Source organism: Phyllostomus hastatus, unplaced genomic scaffold, assembly GCF_019186645.2.
Source record: "Phyllostomus hastatus isolate PE091 unplaced genomic scaffold, TTU_PhHast_1.1 phas_contig_34, whole genome shotgun sequence".
Taxonomy (NCBI): Eukaryota; Metazoa; Chordata; class Mammalia; order Chiroptera; family Phyllostomidae; genus Phyllostomus; species Phyllostomus hastatus.
Window position 1 is genome coordinate 60,661,143 of NW_025333857.1, and position 15,495 is coordinate 60,676,637.

The following is a 15,495-nucleotide window of genomic DNA, read 5'->3' on the forward strand; positions in this document are numbered from 1 at the left end:
CTGCTGCTCAGACCCCACAGAGACCGGGCAGGGCTGCCGCTCCCTCTCCGTTCATCTTTGCTCCCACGGGTGCCCCAGAGACACTCTGGAACATGGTGGGTGTTCATAACTGCTCCTAAATTAAAGCTTGAATACGTTTGTTCTGTGGGCTCCATTTTACAGATGGGCCATGAGAAACCATCCAGTGCTAACCAGAAGTCTGGCAACTGTATCAATTTAGGGACGAGGGGAAAACGGGATGTTTAACCTGAACAAAAAAGACGGTAAAACTAAGCCCAGCCTCCAATAGCTGCCGCACCAGCACGTAAACACTGAATTATTCATATTTAACGTGGCTTCAGGACAGAGACCGTGGATAGCCGGCCCTCTCCGGTCCGTGACAAACATCACTGATTGGTCGTGGACACATTCCTGCAGAGTCAGACCAAGCTTCAGGATCCGCCTCAACACCATGCTCGAAATTCTCCCCGCCGGTCGAGTGGAGCTGACACTTCAGGTGAAACATGCTTGTGAAACTTTGTCAAGAACACAGGGATAGGCCAACAACAGAAAGTCCATTAACATAAAAAAAAACATTTTATTATTAGCAAAGATGGAGGAAGTGTGGGGGGAGTGTGGGGAGTGAGTCTCTCATCACTGCTCAAGCAGAGGCCCCCTCTCTCCTATGTATTCCCACGATGATGTCCAAATGATAGGCAGCACATCTGAGTCCTTGGTGGTGTGTGGTGGGTGCATTTCCCGTGTGCGGAGGTCAGACCTGTGGTTACAGGTGACAGGGACGCTGCAGGAACTGAGTACAGTGACTGGGGCCGCAAGAACAGCTCCCTCCCCCTGCATCTCTGTCTGTCTGTCTTTGTCTCTCTCTCTGCCTAATGATACCATCCCAGAATTCCTTGCAGCTGCCCATGCTGGTGCAGGGATGCCACAGAAACTCTTGCCTCCCAAAAAACAAAAGGTAAAACAGGCCTAAGTGCACTTTGCTTCAGCCCTCAACCCGGGGCCTTTCTGCCACCTATTTCATCCCAGCCCCCAGCCTGGGGGTTTCCACTCAGAAGGAGGAGGAGCCAGGGTACTCAAGTCTCCTCCATTCATCTCCTCTTCTCCCCTCATCCTTCCCCTCCTTCCCCTTTTCTTATGATGGGAACTTAACTCACTGATACCATTTATCTTCTCTACAATGTGACCTTATAGAAAAGTTTCATAATCTGAGACTTCCGCGCTCTGTTCTGGATGGCAAAGAAGAATTTAGAATTTAAAGAGAACTTTAATCTTCTCAACAGAGCCGGTCTTTCAAGGCTACCATCATGCTACTGCCTCAAAACTCAGTTTGATTTAAAGTGGGAAAAGGACTTTCCTTTTGGTCTAGACTCTAAGTGGTACCCACGCCTCCCCCAGAAACAAGAAAGGTCACTGGTTTAATGGATGGGGAGTTACAGAACCAGATAGCTCACAGGGAAGGAAAAATGCACGATTGTCCCATCTGAGAAAAGTTATTTTTCTATAAATTAACCAGCATGCACAAAAAGATTTATGTCAAGGGTGTTTGTATAACATTATTTGTAATAAAAAAATGGAAACAAATCAAATGTCCAATAAAAGGGGATCAGTTAAATTATGATTTTAAATGGTCTCATAGAAAATTATTCATTTTCATAGCTGAAATTTTATAATATGCTATTAGGTAAACAAAGCTCCTTACAAAATAGCATATTCAATATGATTACATTCTGTAAAAAGTCTAGAACTGTCTATCCGGTTGGTAAAATGATGAGTGATTTTTATTCTCTTTTTCGTGCTTTTTTTATCTTTTCCAAATCACCAGTGAACATGTGTTAGTTTTCTGGTCAGAAATAAGTGAACAAGTGTTTTGCTTGTTTGCTCTTTGAAGGAGAACATACAGATGATCTCTTAATGGATGCTCACGATGGCGTCGAGGGCCAGATGGACGGCGCTAGGACTGTTTAGGCTGGGAGACTCTGGCTCTGCGAGCTCCCCAGCTTTGGCCTCTGGCTCAGCGGTGTGGTGAGAGGGTGGAAGGGTCCTCCCCAGGCTTGGGGGGGTCCCCAAGCCCTTGGACAGTGGCCGGTGCTCCAACCAGCACAGCAGGTGCCTACTGCCCAGAAAGCCTTCCCCTCATAGAAACACACCATTTATTAAAGAGCCATAGTGCCAAGAGAGCTTTCTGCCTGCACTCAAACCGTGAGTACCCTGGAGCTTCAATCTTTTATGAAATAGCTTTTCATTTTTTCCCCTCTCGACTAAGGGCTATTACAAGCCACTGAGTCGTTCTGTGTACATCAATTTTTAATCTTGTTAAGGTTTTTATTTTTTTCACTTGACCAATGCTCTGCTCATAAATAAAACATCCAACATCTGCTCCAGCTCCTTCTGGAGGTTTTGTTTGTTTGCGTTCATTGGTTGGAGTCTGGTCTCCACTGGGGAGGAAGAGAGTGATGAACCCATCGCTGCCTGACCATGTCTTTCTCTGGTGTATGAACCTCCCATGGTTCCCTACCGCCAGCCAGAGAAAGCCCGTACGCCCCAGCACGGCACCCAAAGCCTGCCATGATCTGGCCCAACTCTCCTTTCTAGCTCAGTTCCTCTCCTCTTTCTTCCAACATACCCCCAAACCAGGAGCAACTGCTGTTCCAGAAGGTACCCCACTCTCACTCTCCTGCCTCTGCTTATCCCTAGGCCCCGTACTGGGTGTGCTTGGCAAAGATTTGGAGTGACTTTCTTTAACTCGTTTTGGTGTGGTTCTCTTTGAGTTGTGTTGAAGTTTCTGCCTCAGTAACTTTGCCTGGTTCCTTTGGAGATAGGGCTGCCCCTTAAACTGTACCACTTAAACAGTGGACTTGAGGTTAGACAGATCTGGGTCTGGATTATACTTTGTGACACTATTCAAGAATTGGCAGCACCCTTTATTTATTGGTAGAATGGAGAGAGTAATGCCTACCTAACAGGGCAGTTACCTGTTATCTTCCTATCTGTCTAGCTCTGTGCAACCATCTGTCTTTTTTTCTTTTGGCTGATGCACTTGAAAGAAGTGGCAGATAGGATTCTTCATCCTTCATCTATCTAAAAATAAGATTATCTTATATAACCAAATGCTACTTTGTTCCCAAGAACATTAACAATAATTCATTAGCAAATTATATCATCTAAGATCCAGTTCTCATTAAAATTCTGCCATTGTCACCAAAGTGTCTTTTATAGTTTTTCCCAACCAAAAGCCACTAAGATTATATTGCATTTATTTGTTGTATCTCTTTCGTCTCTTTTAAACTAAAACCTCTCTCACACATAGGATTTATTGACTTTTGGAATTACTAAGCCTCTGTCTTATAAAACGTGCTATTGTACATACATCTTGGAGTTTTCTGATTCCTTCTGGTATAATTTAACTTTTCCCCCTATCTCTTGCATTTCCTGTCTACCAATTGGCACAAACTACAGCTCCTCCTGATTGAGTAGGGGCTTAATTTCATGACCAAGTTCAGAGTCAGGGGTTGGAGTAATGGTCACTTTCAGTATTTGCATTTGATTCTCTCTCTTTCTCGCTCAATGTTCACTAAGAACTCATGGATTTTTAAGTTAATGCATTTGTTATAATCCATCATTTTTATTGTTGGTTTTGGTGCTCAGATTGTCCTAATTAGGCAAATGGGAGGCCCTTCAAGCCAACTCCTATCTTTTAAAGAAATATCCCTCATTTCCCTTAACATCCTACTTTGAAATTTTCAAACATCAAGAAAAGTTGAAAGATTTTTCCAGTGAACATCCATCTACCCAGCACCTAGATTCTACCACTCACATGCCACTACACGTGCTTTATCACATAGCTATCTTTCCATCCATTTCTCTGTCCACCTGTTAATTCATTTAGGTGTGATGTAAGAATCCAATTTTATGTCCCCCAAGTGACTATCTAGTTGTCCTATGTCATTTATCCTAAACATTTATATTTCTTTATGGATCCGAGGTTTCTTCTGTAATAGCATAAACTTTCTATGTATAATGAATCTATCTCTGGCCTTTTATTTTATTTTATTTTTTAAAGATTTTATTTATTTTTTTAGAGAGGGGAAGGGATAGAGAAAGAAAGGGAGAGAAACATCAATGTGTGGTTGCCTCTCAAGCTCCCCCTACTGGGGACCTGGCCCGCAACCCAGGCATGTGTCCTGACTGGGAATCAAACTGGCGACCCTTTGACCCTTTGGTTCACAGGCCAGTGTTCAATCTACTGAGCCACACCAGCCAGGGCTATCTCTGGTCTTTTAATCTGCTCCATCGATGTATCTGTCACATTATGTGTCAATGCCATGTTATTTTAATTTTAGAGTCTTTCTTATAAATTCTTGGCATTTTCCTGGTGTTTTTTCTTGTTTCCATGTAAACTTTAAGAACAAGATTTGTAGTTCCAGAAAAAAAAGTGTTAGTATTTTTACTGCAATTGGGCTAAAATTTCATATTATCTTTGGATATATTAAGTTGTATAACCTAAGAAGAGCATCTATGGAGATGATCATATTATTTTTCTTATTAGAATTATTATTTGGAATTATACTCATTTCCTAATATTGAACCATCCTTGAATTGTTGTCATAGAAACTGGCCATATGTATTATTTCAAATGTACTATTGGATCTGTTGTGAAAATTCTACGTAAGATTTTATTATAATTATTGATAAGTGAGATTGTTTTTATAGCTTTTTTTTGCACAATATTTATCAGGTTTACTTATCAATATTATTTGTACTTTATATAAAAATTCAAAGTTTGCATTCTTTTTCTGTTATTTTGAACAGTTTAAATGGCATTAGGAATATGTTATTTTTGAAGGAATGGTAGAAAGCATTTGAAAGCATTTGGGTTTGATACTTTATGGGCATTAGCTCTTTCATAACTTTTTCTATTTATCATAAAGATTGATCTATATAAGCTATCTCTTTTTGTGTCAATTTGGTAAATACAAATTTTCCTAGAAAGTTACCTTTTTCATGTGGGCTTTAACATCTCTATGCATACATTTGTGCAGAGAGATCTTAAAAATTTCTTTTGTTTTAATGGTTATTTCTTCCTTGTCATTCTTTATATTGTGTTCTTTCTGCTTATTTGTCATGTTTGAGTTAGCTGTCCCTTTAGTCTGTATTTATTTTTTTATGTAACTTACTAGATCTCCATGGTGACCTAATGCCCTGTTAATTTTTGTCAACATTTCCGGTGCACTGGAGAAGGTTTATTCTTGATTATCAATAAGGGTGTAAATTTTGATAGATATACACAAGATCTACCTTATTGATTATGTTGCTCAGGAGCTCTGTCCATCTTTATCTTTTGTTTACTTCATGTTTCTTGCAGTTAAAATCATGTGTTAGAATCCGCCTTTGTTGGTGGTTTCTGCACATCCGCTTTGTATCTCCTGCAGGGTCTGCTTTATGGAGATCACTGTATGAAGTTCTCTGGTGCACTGGTGTATTCATACCTGTCAGGCTCTGTTGTGAACTGTAGTGTGAGGCATTATCAAGTGTTCTGCTTCGTCTCATTTAGTATTTTTGGATTTCACCTTCTTTTAGATCAAGGCATCCGTTTTCTTTTTGTCTGCCATACTTTGGCCCAATCCTTTATGTTTAGCCTTCCCACAGCATTTAGGTTCAAATACGCACTTTCACAAGCCAATCTGAACATCTTGTTTTCTTGTGTGTAAGTGCTATAGACTGAATGTCTGTGTCCCTCTCATTTGTTGAAACCTAATCTCCAATGCAATGGTATTTGGAGGTGGGGCGTTAGGGAGGAGATTAGGTGGAGAGGGTGGAGCCCTCCTGAAGGGGATTAGTGCTCTTAGAAAAGAGACCCCAGGAAGCTCCCTCCCCCTTCTCACAGTGTGAGAACACTGTGTGAGAACACGGTGAGAAGAAAGGCGGCCATACACCAGGAAGCAGGCTTCACCAGACACCAAGTCTGCTGAGACCTTGGTCTTGGACTCCCAGCCTGCAGAACCGTGAGAAATAAATTATTGTTGTTTATGAGCCACCCAGGCTACAGTATTCCGATCCAGCTGTTCAAGTGAACTAAGACAGGAATACTGATGATGATTAATTTTATGTGTCAATGTGACTCATTAATATTTTTTAATAAACTTTTTTGACTATTTTTAATATACGATGCTATCTGGGCCTCTGTTAGCTCCGTCAAGCATTCGAATCAGCAGGCTGAGTGAAGAAGATCGCCCTCGCCAACGTGGGTAGACATTGTTCGATCGGCTGAGGGTTGAATAGGAGAAAGAGGAAGAGGAAGGGCAGATTTGCTTCGTGCTCGAGCCAGGACGTCCGCCTTCTGCTCTCGGACACTGGCGCTCCTGGCTCCTGGTTCAGGAAGGTTTATGAGCAACTTTAAATACAAGCAGCTGTCATTATCCTTGGGAATCTCAAAGGCCAAATGTGGATCTTTGAAACTTATTGATACGTGTGCTGCCTAGTCTTAACTGGCCAATAATTGCCAATTCAAATGTTTTTATTTTTGCAAAGCAAGCACCGAATCATTCAATTCTGCATTCAACTAATGTTAACTGGGTAACTCACATGTGCTTGATATGGGAAAAATCTGATCTACCACTTGCCGCTCGTGAAGGCCCCGAGAGGTGTCTACTACGAACATTACTGCACCCATTTCACACACGAGGAGAGCTCCCCCAGCTAATTATTCTGTAGGCAAGTTGGGCTTCTCTCCACTTCTCCGTGATGCATGCCTCAGGACCATTGCACCTGCTCTTGCCCATCTTCTGGAAACACCTCATCACTGGCTCTCTGTGTCCTTCAGACCTAAATGTCACCTCTTCGGGATCTCAGTAGGTCTCTTCCACATTTACCTCCATTACTCTCTGTAACTGTGCACCACTAAGTTTCTTGGTAGTTCATATTACAATTTATATTCATGTATTTGGTTGTCTGCTGTCTCTCTATTAGATTGTAAATTCTGTGAAGGCAGGAATTGTGTCTGTGTTCAATTACCTCTCTCTAAAAGTGCCGGGAACACGATAGGGCTGCGGTAAATATTTGCTGAACGAATGATGCCCAGAGAGAGCAGGCAGTCAGCCCAAGGTCACACAGCAGGTAAATAGAGGATCCAGAATCCTGGTGTCTACGAGCTGAGAGCTGTGTTCATCAGCAATTTCACTTCTGCAGAGAGGATGTCATCCTCTCACTGGGAGGAAAAGACAGATGTCTATTTTTGCCCCAATTAACCTAAAAAAATCTCCATACTGATAGGATGACTATGGGAAACATTTTTAAATTTTTTAAAAAAGATTGTATTTATTTATTTATTTATTTTTAGAGAGGGAAGGGAGGGAGAAAGAGAGAAACATCAATGTGCGGTTGCTGGGGGTCGTGGCCTGCCACCCAGGCATGTACCCTGACTGGGAATTGAACCTGCGATGCTTTGGTTCGCAGCCCAAGCTCAATCCACTGAGCTACACCAGCCAGGGCCATTTTTAAATTTTTAAAACATTAAAACAAATTAAACGTTAGGCCCCCATGTTCCAAAGTCAGCCATGAAACCAAATCACTGGGTCAGCCTGGCAGCCCCCCAGAAAGGTTGGGGGACCGAGGCAGCAGTGGCTTAGTTGTTGGAGACATTCAAACCCTTCAGAATCAATAGGTTTACTTACACTGAACACTCACCAGGTGCCAGGCAGGGCTCTGGGACAGACGAGCAGACGTTTCCCTGTCCTCTGGCTGCTTCCAGCGTTGTGAGTCACAATCATAGTGTAGTGTTCAGAAGTGGGAAGGACAAGAGGAAACACCTGATTCATTCTCAGGGCTTAGGAAAAAGAGATTCCAGGGGAAGGGCCTGGAAGGAACAGCTGGAATTAACCAGATGAAAGGAAAGTGTAACAGGTAAAGGGCTAAGGACCAGATAAACAGCAAACAGAGCACTCGACCGGGTTGCAGGGGCTCCGAGATAGAACCTACCTGGACAGCTGGCGGTGTGGTGGGACGACAAGAGGTGAGCCTGGGGCCAACTCACAGAAGGCCTAGGAGGTGGCGGCAGGAGTCACGGCGTGACCCCAAGCACAGCGGGCAGCTCTGGGAGAGTGTGCCGCAGGGGTGGGACACAGGCGGACGCTGACTCACAGCACGTGGGTGCAGGGATCCAGTGCACGCCCCACTCTGCACAAGAAGCTCTGCTGGAAGTTGCACACGTCTGGGGCAGGGAAGCTCATCTCCCTGCCATAACCTCCACTGTGTGTCTCCAACTAGAACAGAATTCTTCCTTACAACAAGCCGAAAGCAGCCTTCCTGCAGCCTCCACCCAAAACAGCTCTGCGCTCTCTTCTCATCTTACCCTCCTCTGGGTTGGCGCTGTCCTATTCCCTTGACCATGAAAACACTGTGAGAGGTTTGCGATGCTGGAAGGGGCCACTGGTCCCACCACAAATGCTAAAGAAGTTTCTCTCAGGAGCAGAAAACCACTGCTCAGAACTGCTTCACCCCCGTAAGAATTTCAGTGGCGACAGCAGCAGCTTGCTCTCAAACCAAGGACTCCGACAGATAAGCATGGATGGCTTATCTGTCACAACAGGCAGGAAAAAAAGCAGCTGCTCTGGTGTGGGTGCCACCACCTGCTCACCTGCATCCTCCTTGCTTACCTTGGCTCTGTTTGCATACTTTGCACCTATTAGATCACCTACAGGTCTCCCCAGTTCCTGGTTCTCGGTTGGTAGGGAGACCCCAGTTTTCAGGTCCCTGAACTCCAGTCCAGACCTGTTCCCTGGCGCCCTCTCCCGGTCCTAGCCCCTGGTCCTCACTTCATTTCACAGAACTGCTCAGCTGAGCCCTGTGTGACACCGAATTATTAAGCAAATTCCACCAAATGGAAGTATTTACTGCCAAGCACATTTCACAAGGGAAAAGGGAATTTTCATATATCAAAAGCACATTTATTTCAAGGGGCCCTATCACTCACTGAAATTCACAAGAGTTAGGAGTCCCAAGAAATCAAGGGCATTTGCATTACAATCCACCTCGATGTCCAAAAATATCCCGCTGAGCGTGCAGAATTTCCTGGAAAAGAGTGTGTTTTGCTTATTTGCAGGAAAGAGATAAATGTTCAAGAGAGAGTGGAGCTGAGGTTTAAAATCTCAGACAAGCAAAGGAAAGCATTTGGTAAATATTGACCAAAGAATCACCTTTGACCCTGCAGATTTTGGAGCTGGCCCTGGCAGCAGTGGCCAAGGACCCACACACAGTGCAGAGGGAAAGTCACTGCACTTGGATGGGTTGAAAGGGTTTGAGGACAAAGGGTCTTCATCTCTCAGCGCCTCTGGTTTGACATCTTTAAAATGGATGCATGACAGCCCTGGCTGCTATAGCTCAGTGGATTGAGAGCTGGCCTGCGAACCAAAGGATCGCCAGTTCGATTCCCAGTCAGGGCATATGCCTGGGTTGCAGGCCAGGTCCCCAGTGGGAGAGCACAAGAGGCAATCACACACTGATGTTTCTCTCCCTCTCTTTCTCCTTCCTCTCCTCTAAATAATGAATGAATGAATAAATAAATAAATAAAATCTTTAAAAAAATGGATGCGTGATTGTAACAGGTCCTCATAAGGATTTTACTTGTACTCTGCAAACTTGTCTCCCAAATCTCCCTAATGGTTGAAGAAAGTGAGCAAGAGCTTGACCCACACAGCTGCCTCCCCCTCTTCCCCCGCCACCCCACCGTCACTCCCCCCAACTGGGGGAGGGGCAATGCCCACAGCTGGCTATCACAAAGCAAAAATGCCTTTGAAGTTTTTGTGCTTGAGGCTAAAATTAATGTGATTTGTATCCAACTCCATAATAATCTGTGTTTATAATAGAAAAGTGGTTAAAATGAGTCCCAACTGGGGGAAAACCAAAAAAATCAACCACAAAACACCCTGCCTGGCTCGTAGGTTAATGAGGGGGATTGCTCTCGATAACAACAACATACTTACTGGCCACGTCCTCTCTGCCAGGGGTCACGCCGAGAGCTTGCCAGATAGTCTCTTCTTCACAGAGATTAGGAAAACCTGCCCAGGGTCACAGGGCTAGAAAGTGGCCAATAGGGCTCCAGACCAAGCGTGAGTGTCTCCAAAGCATGGAGACCGTAGGGCACGGGGCTGAAGGGATGTGTGATGTCCCATCAGGTTAGATTCCAGGCCAGTTGTTTCCTGGCTTTGAGTCACAATATTGTAAGAATCCAGATTTAGGTGATTATGTGGATTCAAGGATTCCTCTTCTAAATGATTGTTTCTAGAGCCTCATACTCAGTGATTTGCAAGGGTGAAGATCAGAAAGTGGCTAGAGAGGCACTGTGGGGCAGACTTCTCAGGGTCACCTTGGAAAATTCTAGACGAAGGCCCTGACCTGTTGAGAGGCCACGCCCCTCGCCTCTCTGACCTCAGCTCACCCTCTTCCCCGCTTTCAGGGTGGCGCTGGGCAGGGCATGTTTCCAGGGAAGAGATCTGACTGGTGCCCAGGGTCTCTGTTTTCACCGTTCGTGCTGTAATTTTCACTGCGTGATATCCCTCCTTGCCGTCAAACTTCTTCATCTAGCTCTCAGACTTGCTTGGGGTCGTAGATAATTCAGTTTACCTTTAGTTGTTGCCTGAGAGTGACCAGCTTGAAAAAAAATCTGCTAAATATTTTTAGAAATTGTATATCCATGAACCACATTTCCCAAGGTTTCATCCCTTCTCCTTTGGTTCTTAAGTCTGTCCAGAGAGAAAACAGATGAATCCACACTGTAGAGGTCCGTTTCTATAGCAAATGGGATATTTTCCCCTGAGTTCTGTTTCTGATATTTCATTGTTGGTGTACAAAAATGCCTTTGGTTTCTGAATATTGACTTTGTATCCTGCAGTTTTGCCAAATTCACTTATTAGGTCAAGTAGTTTTTTGGTAGAGTCTATAGGATTTTCTATGTACACTATCATGTCATCTGCAAACAATAACAATTTCACTTCTTCCTTTCTAATTTGGATGCCTTTCCTGTCGTTTTCTTGTCTGATTGCTGTGGCTAGGACTTCCAATACTATGTTGAATAGGAGTGGTGAAAGTGGACATCCTTGTCTTGTTCCTGATCTTAGTGGGAAAGCTTTTAGTTTTTGCCCATTGAGTATGATGTTGGCTGTAGGTCTCTCATTTATGGCCTTTATTATGTTGAGGAATGCTCCCCCTTATTTCCGCTTTGCTGAGTGTTTTCATCATAAATGGGTGCTGTACCTTATCAAATGCTCTTTTTGCCTCTATTGGTATGATCAAGTGATTTTTGTCATTGCTTTTGATTATGTGATGTATTACGTTTATTGATTTGTGAATATCGTTCCATCCTTGCATCCATGAGGGGCCGGTTTCTTTCACTTTGCCTTCCAGCATCTGAAGCCCTTCCACTTTGTAACTGGCGTTCAGAGCAGAGTGAATCTGCAGCTCTGCAGATGTGAAGCAGTTTTATTTTCCCAGTAGCAGTTCTTTTACTGACATCTCAGAAAAACCTCTTGGCTTTTGGGGTCCTCATGGCTGTTAGAAGTTCAGTCTGGGTCCAAAGCCATGCCTCATCAGGGTTTTTTCCTACCTCACAGCAGCCAGACCTGGAGCTCTTGAACTCGAAGGGGGCAGGAGTGGTCTGCCTTCTCCTCCTTGTGCTCCAGCATCAGAGTGTTGGGGAGGAGGGTCAAGATCCACCGCTGGGACACTTCCTCATACTCTCCCTCCTTTTGGACCAGATGCCTCTGGTGTGGTGGGCTGAGAGAAGAGGAGATGGGGCAAACCTCTCTTTCCTTCACTCTCTTGGCTGTGGTCCTGTTGGCTGTTTAAGCTTCTCCGGTTAGCTCTGAGGAAGGCCTACGCCTTCTAAGCATCTTTCTTCACTCTACGTTCTCTTCCCTTCATCCTGCTCAAACAGGACCAAAGGTAAATCTGCAAGCCTTCTGCTTGAGTAATACCAACTGGGAACATGAGATGCCTGTCTCTCTTTGCAGACACCTTCAGTAGCTCTGAGCAAATTTCTTGGTGCCCTTTCCCATCATTTGTCTGGGGGATGGAAGAGTAGCATTCTGTTCTCTCCCAAATGGTGAATGGAGGGTGGGGGAACTGTCGTTGCTACTCGGCCAAAACTACACATTTCAACAATTTCCTCTTTTTCCACTTTTCAAGATTGCTTACATAATTGAGGTGTCCTGTTCCAGTTGTTCCTGGCTCTTTAGAATTTGAAGGGCTTAATGCTAACTCTGCATCCTCTGTTCAGGACCCTAATCTCAATCTACACCCTGCTACATAGTTGGAGAGTTTTCATCTTTATGAGACAGAGTCCACCTCTCACTATAAAAAGACGAGTGGCAGAAACTCACTTTATCAGGTTCTCTTGTAGCTAGGGTACAAGTATGCTACCCAGCTTTTGACAATCAGATAAACAACACCAGGCTTTGAATTAGAAACTAGGAATAGAAAGTATTAGGGAATCTACAGAAATCCAATATGGCTGATGGTGGCAGCACCAACAGTGGCTGTACCCACTTTCCAGGGGCACAGTGACAACAGTGTGAGGGTTCAGTGTGAGTGGGGTCAGGGGCTCAAGCCGCAAGGCCTGTGCAGCATGTATGTAGGTAATGTCTGCATGGACCCCTGCTGCAGCCTGACTTGGGGTGCTGTTCTGGGCTGCAGGCACTCAGCCGTGTTGTCAGGCCTCCTGAGATTCTGTGGGCTTACTCAATATTCATAGAGTAAATTTCTTTTTTTAGTCTAACACCCTCCCTGGCCATTGCTAAGACAAATGTATATCAGTACAGTTAATAGGACTTCAAAATGACTTCCTGCTTCCATACATATTTGTGTAAAAAGATGATGAATCTAACTATGCTATTTTTGGAAAAAGTTGCTTTAAAAAAAGAAAGCCTCACCAACACATTGGAAGTATTGCAGGGAAAACACTTCTAGGCAAAACATCCTTTGTGACTAATACAGTAGTCGCTGCCCTCGTGTTTTGCAGTGGCTGTGGTAACAGCGCTCTCACTTAAGCTTTGACCACCACAGAATTGATCCCATCTCCACAGATATTCTTGATTTTTTTCTGGTCGACACTGTCCTTGCTGAAAATATAAACTCAGGTCATATTAAAATTAAAATATTTTCACCAGTTATTTTGCTATGCAGGAATTTTATCCAGAATCATCATAAATAAAGCAGCCAAACATGAACAGAATGGCCAAATTGTTAAGGACTAAGATGTTATGCAAATGTTAGGTAACTAAATATTAATAATTCCGAAAAGTTTTACTGACTATCTACTCTGGGTCCAATTTCATTTCATATTTACAACAACCCTATGAGACCAGAATTATCATTCCCATTTCATAGGTCGGACACTGGGGCTAGTAAGAGATTTGACTTTGTCTACTGGGAAGGGCAGAGCATCTGCTCTCCATGCCTTCCAAGTGCATCTGTCATGGTCCCACTGCAGAGAGTAAACAGAGAGAGATCTTGGTCATGCAGTTCATTGGGAGGCTGTGGAAACAAACCCTAGGATGAGCCTCCTGAGACAACTGCCAAAGGCACGTGGCAGAACTGGGCCACCGAGGGAGCTGCTGTTCCTGTCACTGCAGGCAGCAACTCTAGAGACGTGCTTCAGAAACGTGCTACCAGCAGAAAGCCGCCTTGGTGCAATGACAAAGCTACTCTAGAGCTTTCTGACCTCTGCTCCAATCTGCACCTGCGATGGATGCCTGACGCCTGCTCCTCTCCACGCTTAACTTGGCTCCTAAATCAAGTCTAGTATAATACAGTGAAGAAGATCAGTACTAATCATGTTTAGCTTAATATAGACACAGACGGCTGTATATGGAAATATTTATAGACATGTGCATTGCTGTAGGTTAGTAAACACCCACGTGTCACCTTGACCTGTGAGCTAAGAAGACTTAGAAGCGAAGACACCCCAGTAGCGATGAGTGCACCTAGATCCCAGACCTTAGTTTCTAATTCTATTCTCCAATAAAAGGAACCAGGATTCTTTGTAGAAATGACTGGTTTTAGGATCGGTGACTGATTTGCGGCAGGAAATACATAAGAGGAGCCTGGAGTATCTTGGAGAGCTTAAACAAGACAAGACAAACAAAAAACAATGCTCCACCATAATGGGGTGTGCCGAAGGGACCCAGGAGCCAGCTGAAGCTTTCCCAATGGCCAACACTGGAATAATCTGAGGAACGAAATAAATAAAGTAGCATTGTATTAGAACACAAAGGATAAAATAAAAATCCATGAATCCATTTCATGCAAATAAACATAATTGAATAAATTAGTAAATGGGGAAGAGAAACTAATCTCTTAGGCAGAAAAACCCCAAATAATTTATGTAGATACTTCGCGCTCAAGGAGATGCAACATTGTTTCCTACTCCGTAAGTGTGGGCTGTGCATAGTGACTTCCTTCCAGTGAGTGCAATATGGAAAGGGGGGAAATGAATAACTTTATAGTAGAGAAACCTAAAAAAACACTACCTCAGCCATGATCAGTGTTAACATCAACAGTGATAAGTCAAGACGATAGATAGTATATGTACCCTTGATATGATGTGATAAAAATGGTACTTAAATGCTGCTGTCTTCTTCCCAAAACCCATAACCCAGCCCAATCACAAGAAAAATGCCAGACAAATTCCAAATGAGAAACATTCTCCAGAATAGCTGACTAGTACTCATTGAGTCTCTAGGTCATAAAAAAAAAAAACAAAAAAAAAAAACCCAAGGAAAATCTGAGAAAATGTCACAGCTAGGATGAACCAAAGGAGACATGATTGACTAAATGTAATGTGGTATAGTGGATGAGATCCCAGAGCAGAAAGATGAAAACCGAGGAAATCTGAATAAAGTGTGGAATTTAGTTTAAAATAATTTATCAGTTTTGGTTCATTAGTTATAACAAATATTCCATACAAATATGAAATGTAATAATGATTGAAACTGGGTGTGGAATATATAGGAACTCTCTGTATAATCTTCACAACTTTACTATAAGTCTAAACATATTCAAAAAAATTAAAGTTATAAAAAGTTGGACAGCACCCCAGGGCCTGTGGGACTGGATTGGAGTGTCTGTGACTGGGGTCCCAGCATGAAGGCAACAGACAGGTGGGCAGAAAACGATCTGACGAAGTAATAGCCGAAAATTTTACAAATTTGGTAAAGATACAAATTTACAGATTCAAGAATCTTGGTGATCTGTAATTAGGGTGAATATAAAGAAAATCACACCTAGGCAGGTCATAGTAACAACTGCTGAAAATGTGTGTGTGTGTGTGTGTGTGTGTGTGTGCGCGCGTGCTCGCGCATGTGATTTATAGCCTAATGTTTACGTAGAAAAGAAGAAATGCTTAAAATGATAAAAAGAAAGTGGAGGGAGGAATAATAACAAAAGAGCAAAAGTTAATAGAATTGAGAAGACTGAAGAAGATTCAATATAAAAAGAAGGTTGAAG

The 15,495-nt window shown here is 43.3% G+C and overlaps 1 long non-coding RNA gene across 3 annotated transcripts; it reads right to left on the minus strand.

The window, feature by feature from the left end:
• Nucleotides 1-557: 557 nt before the first annotated feature.
• On the minus strand, nt 558-8,501 carry LOC123820209. Of its 3 annotated transcripts, XR_006785909.1 has the most exons (4): nt 8,348-8,501; nt 7,975-8,258; nt 7,684-7,852; nt 558-757 (listed from the first exon to the last, which is right to left on the minus strand). It is a non-coding gene; the product is annotated as an uncharacterized LOC123820209 (long non-coding RNA). The 3 variants fall into 3 exon arrangements; XR_006785908.1 differs by having other exon boundaries at nt 7,975-8,501; XR_006785910.1 differs by having other exon boundaries at nt 7,671-7,852; nt 7,975-8,501.
• Between the last annotated feature and the right edge of the window lie 6,994 nt (nt 8,502-15,495).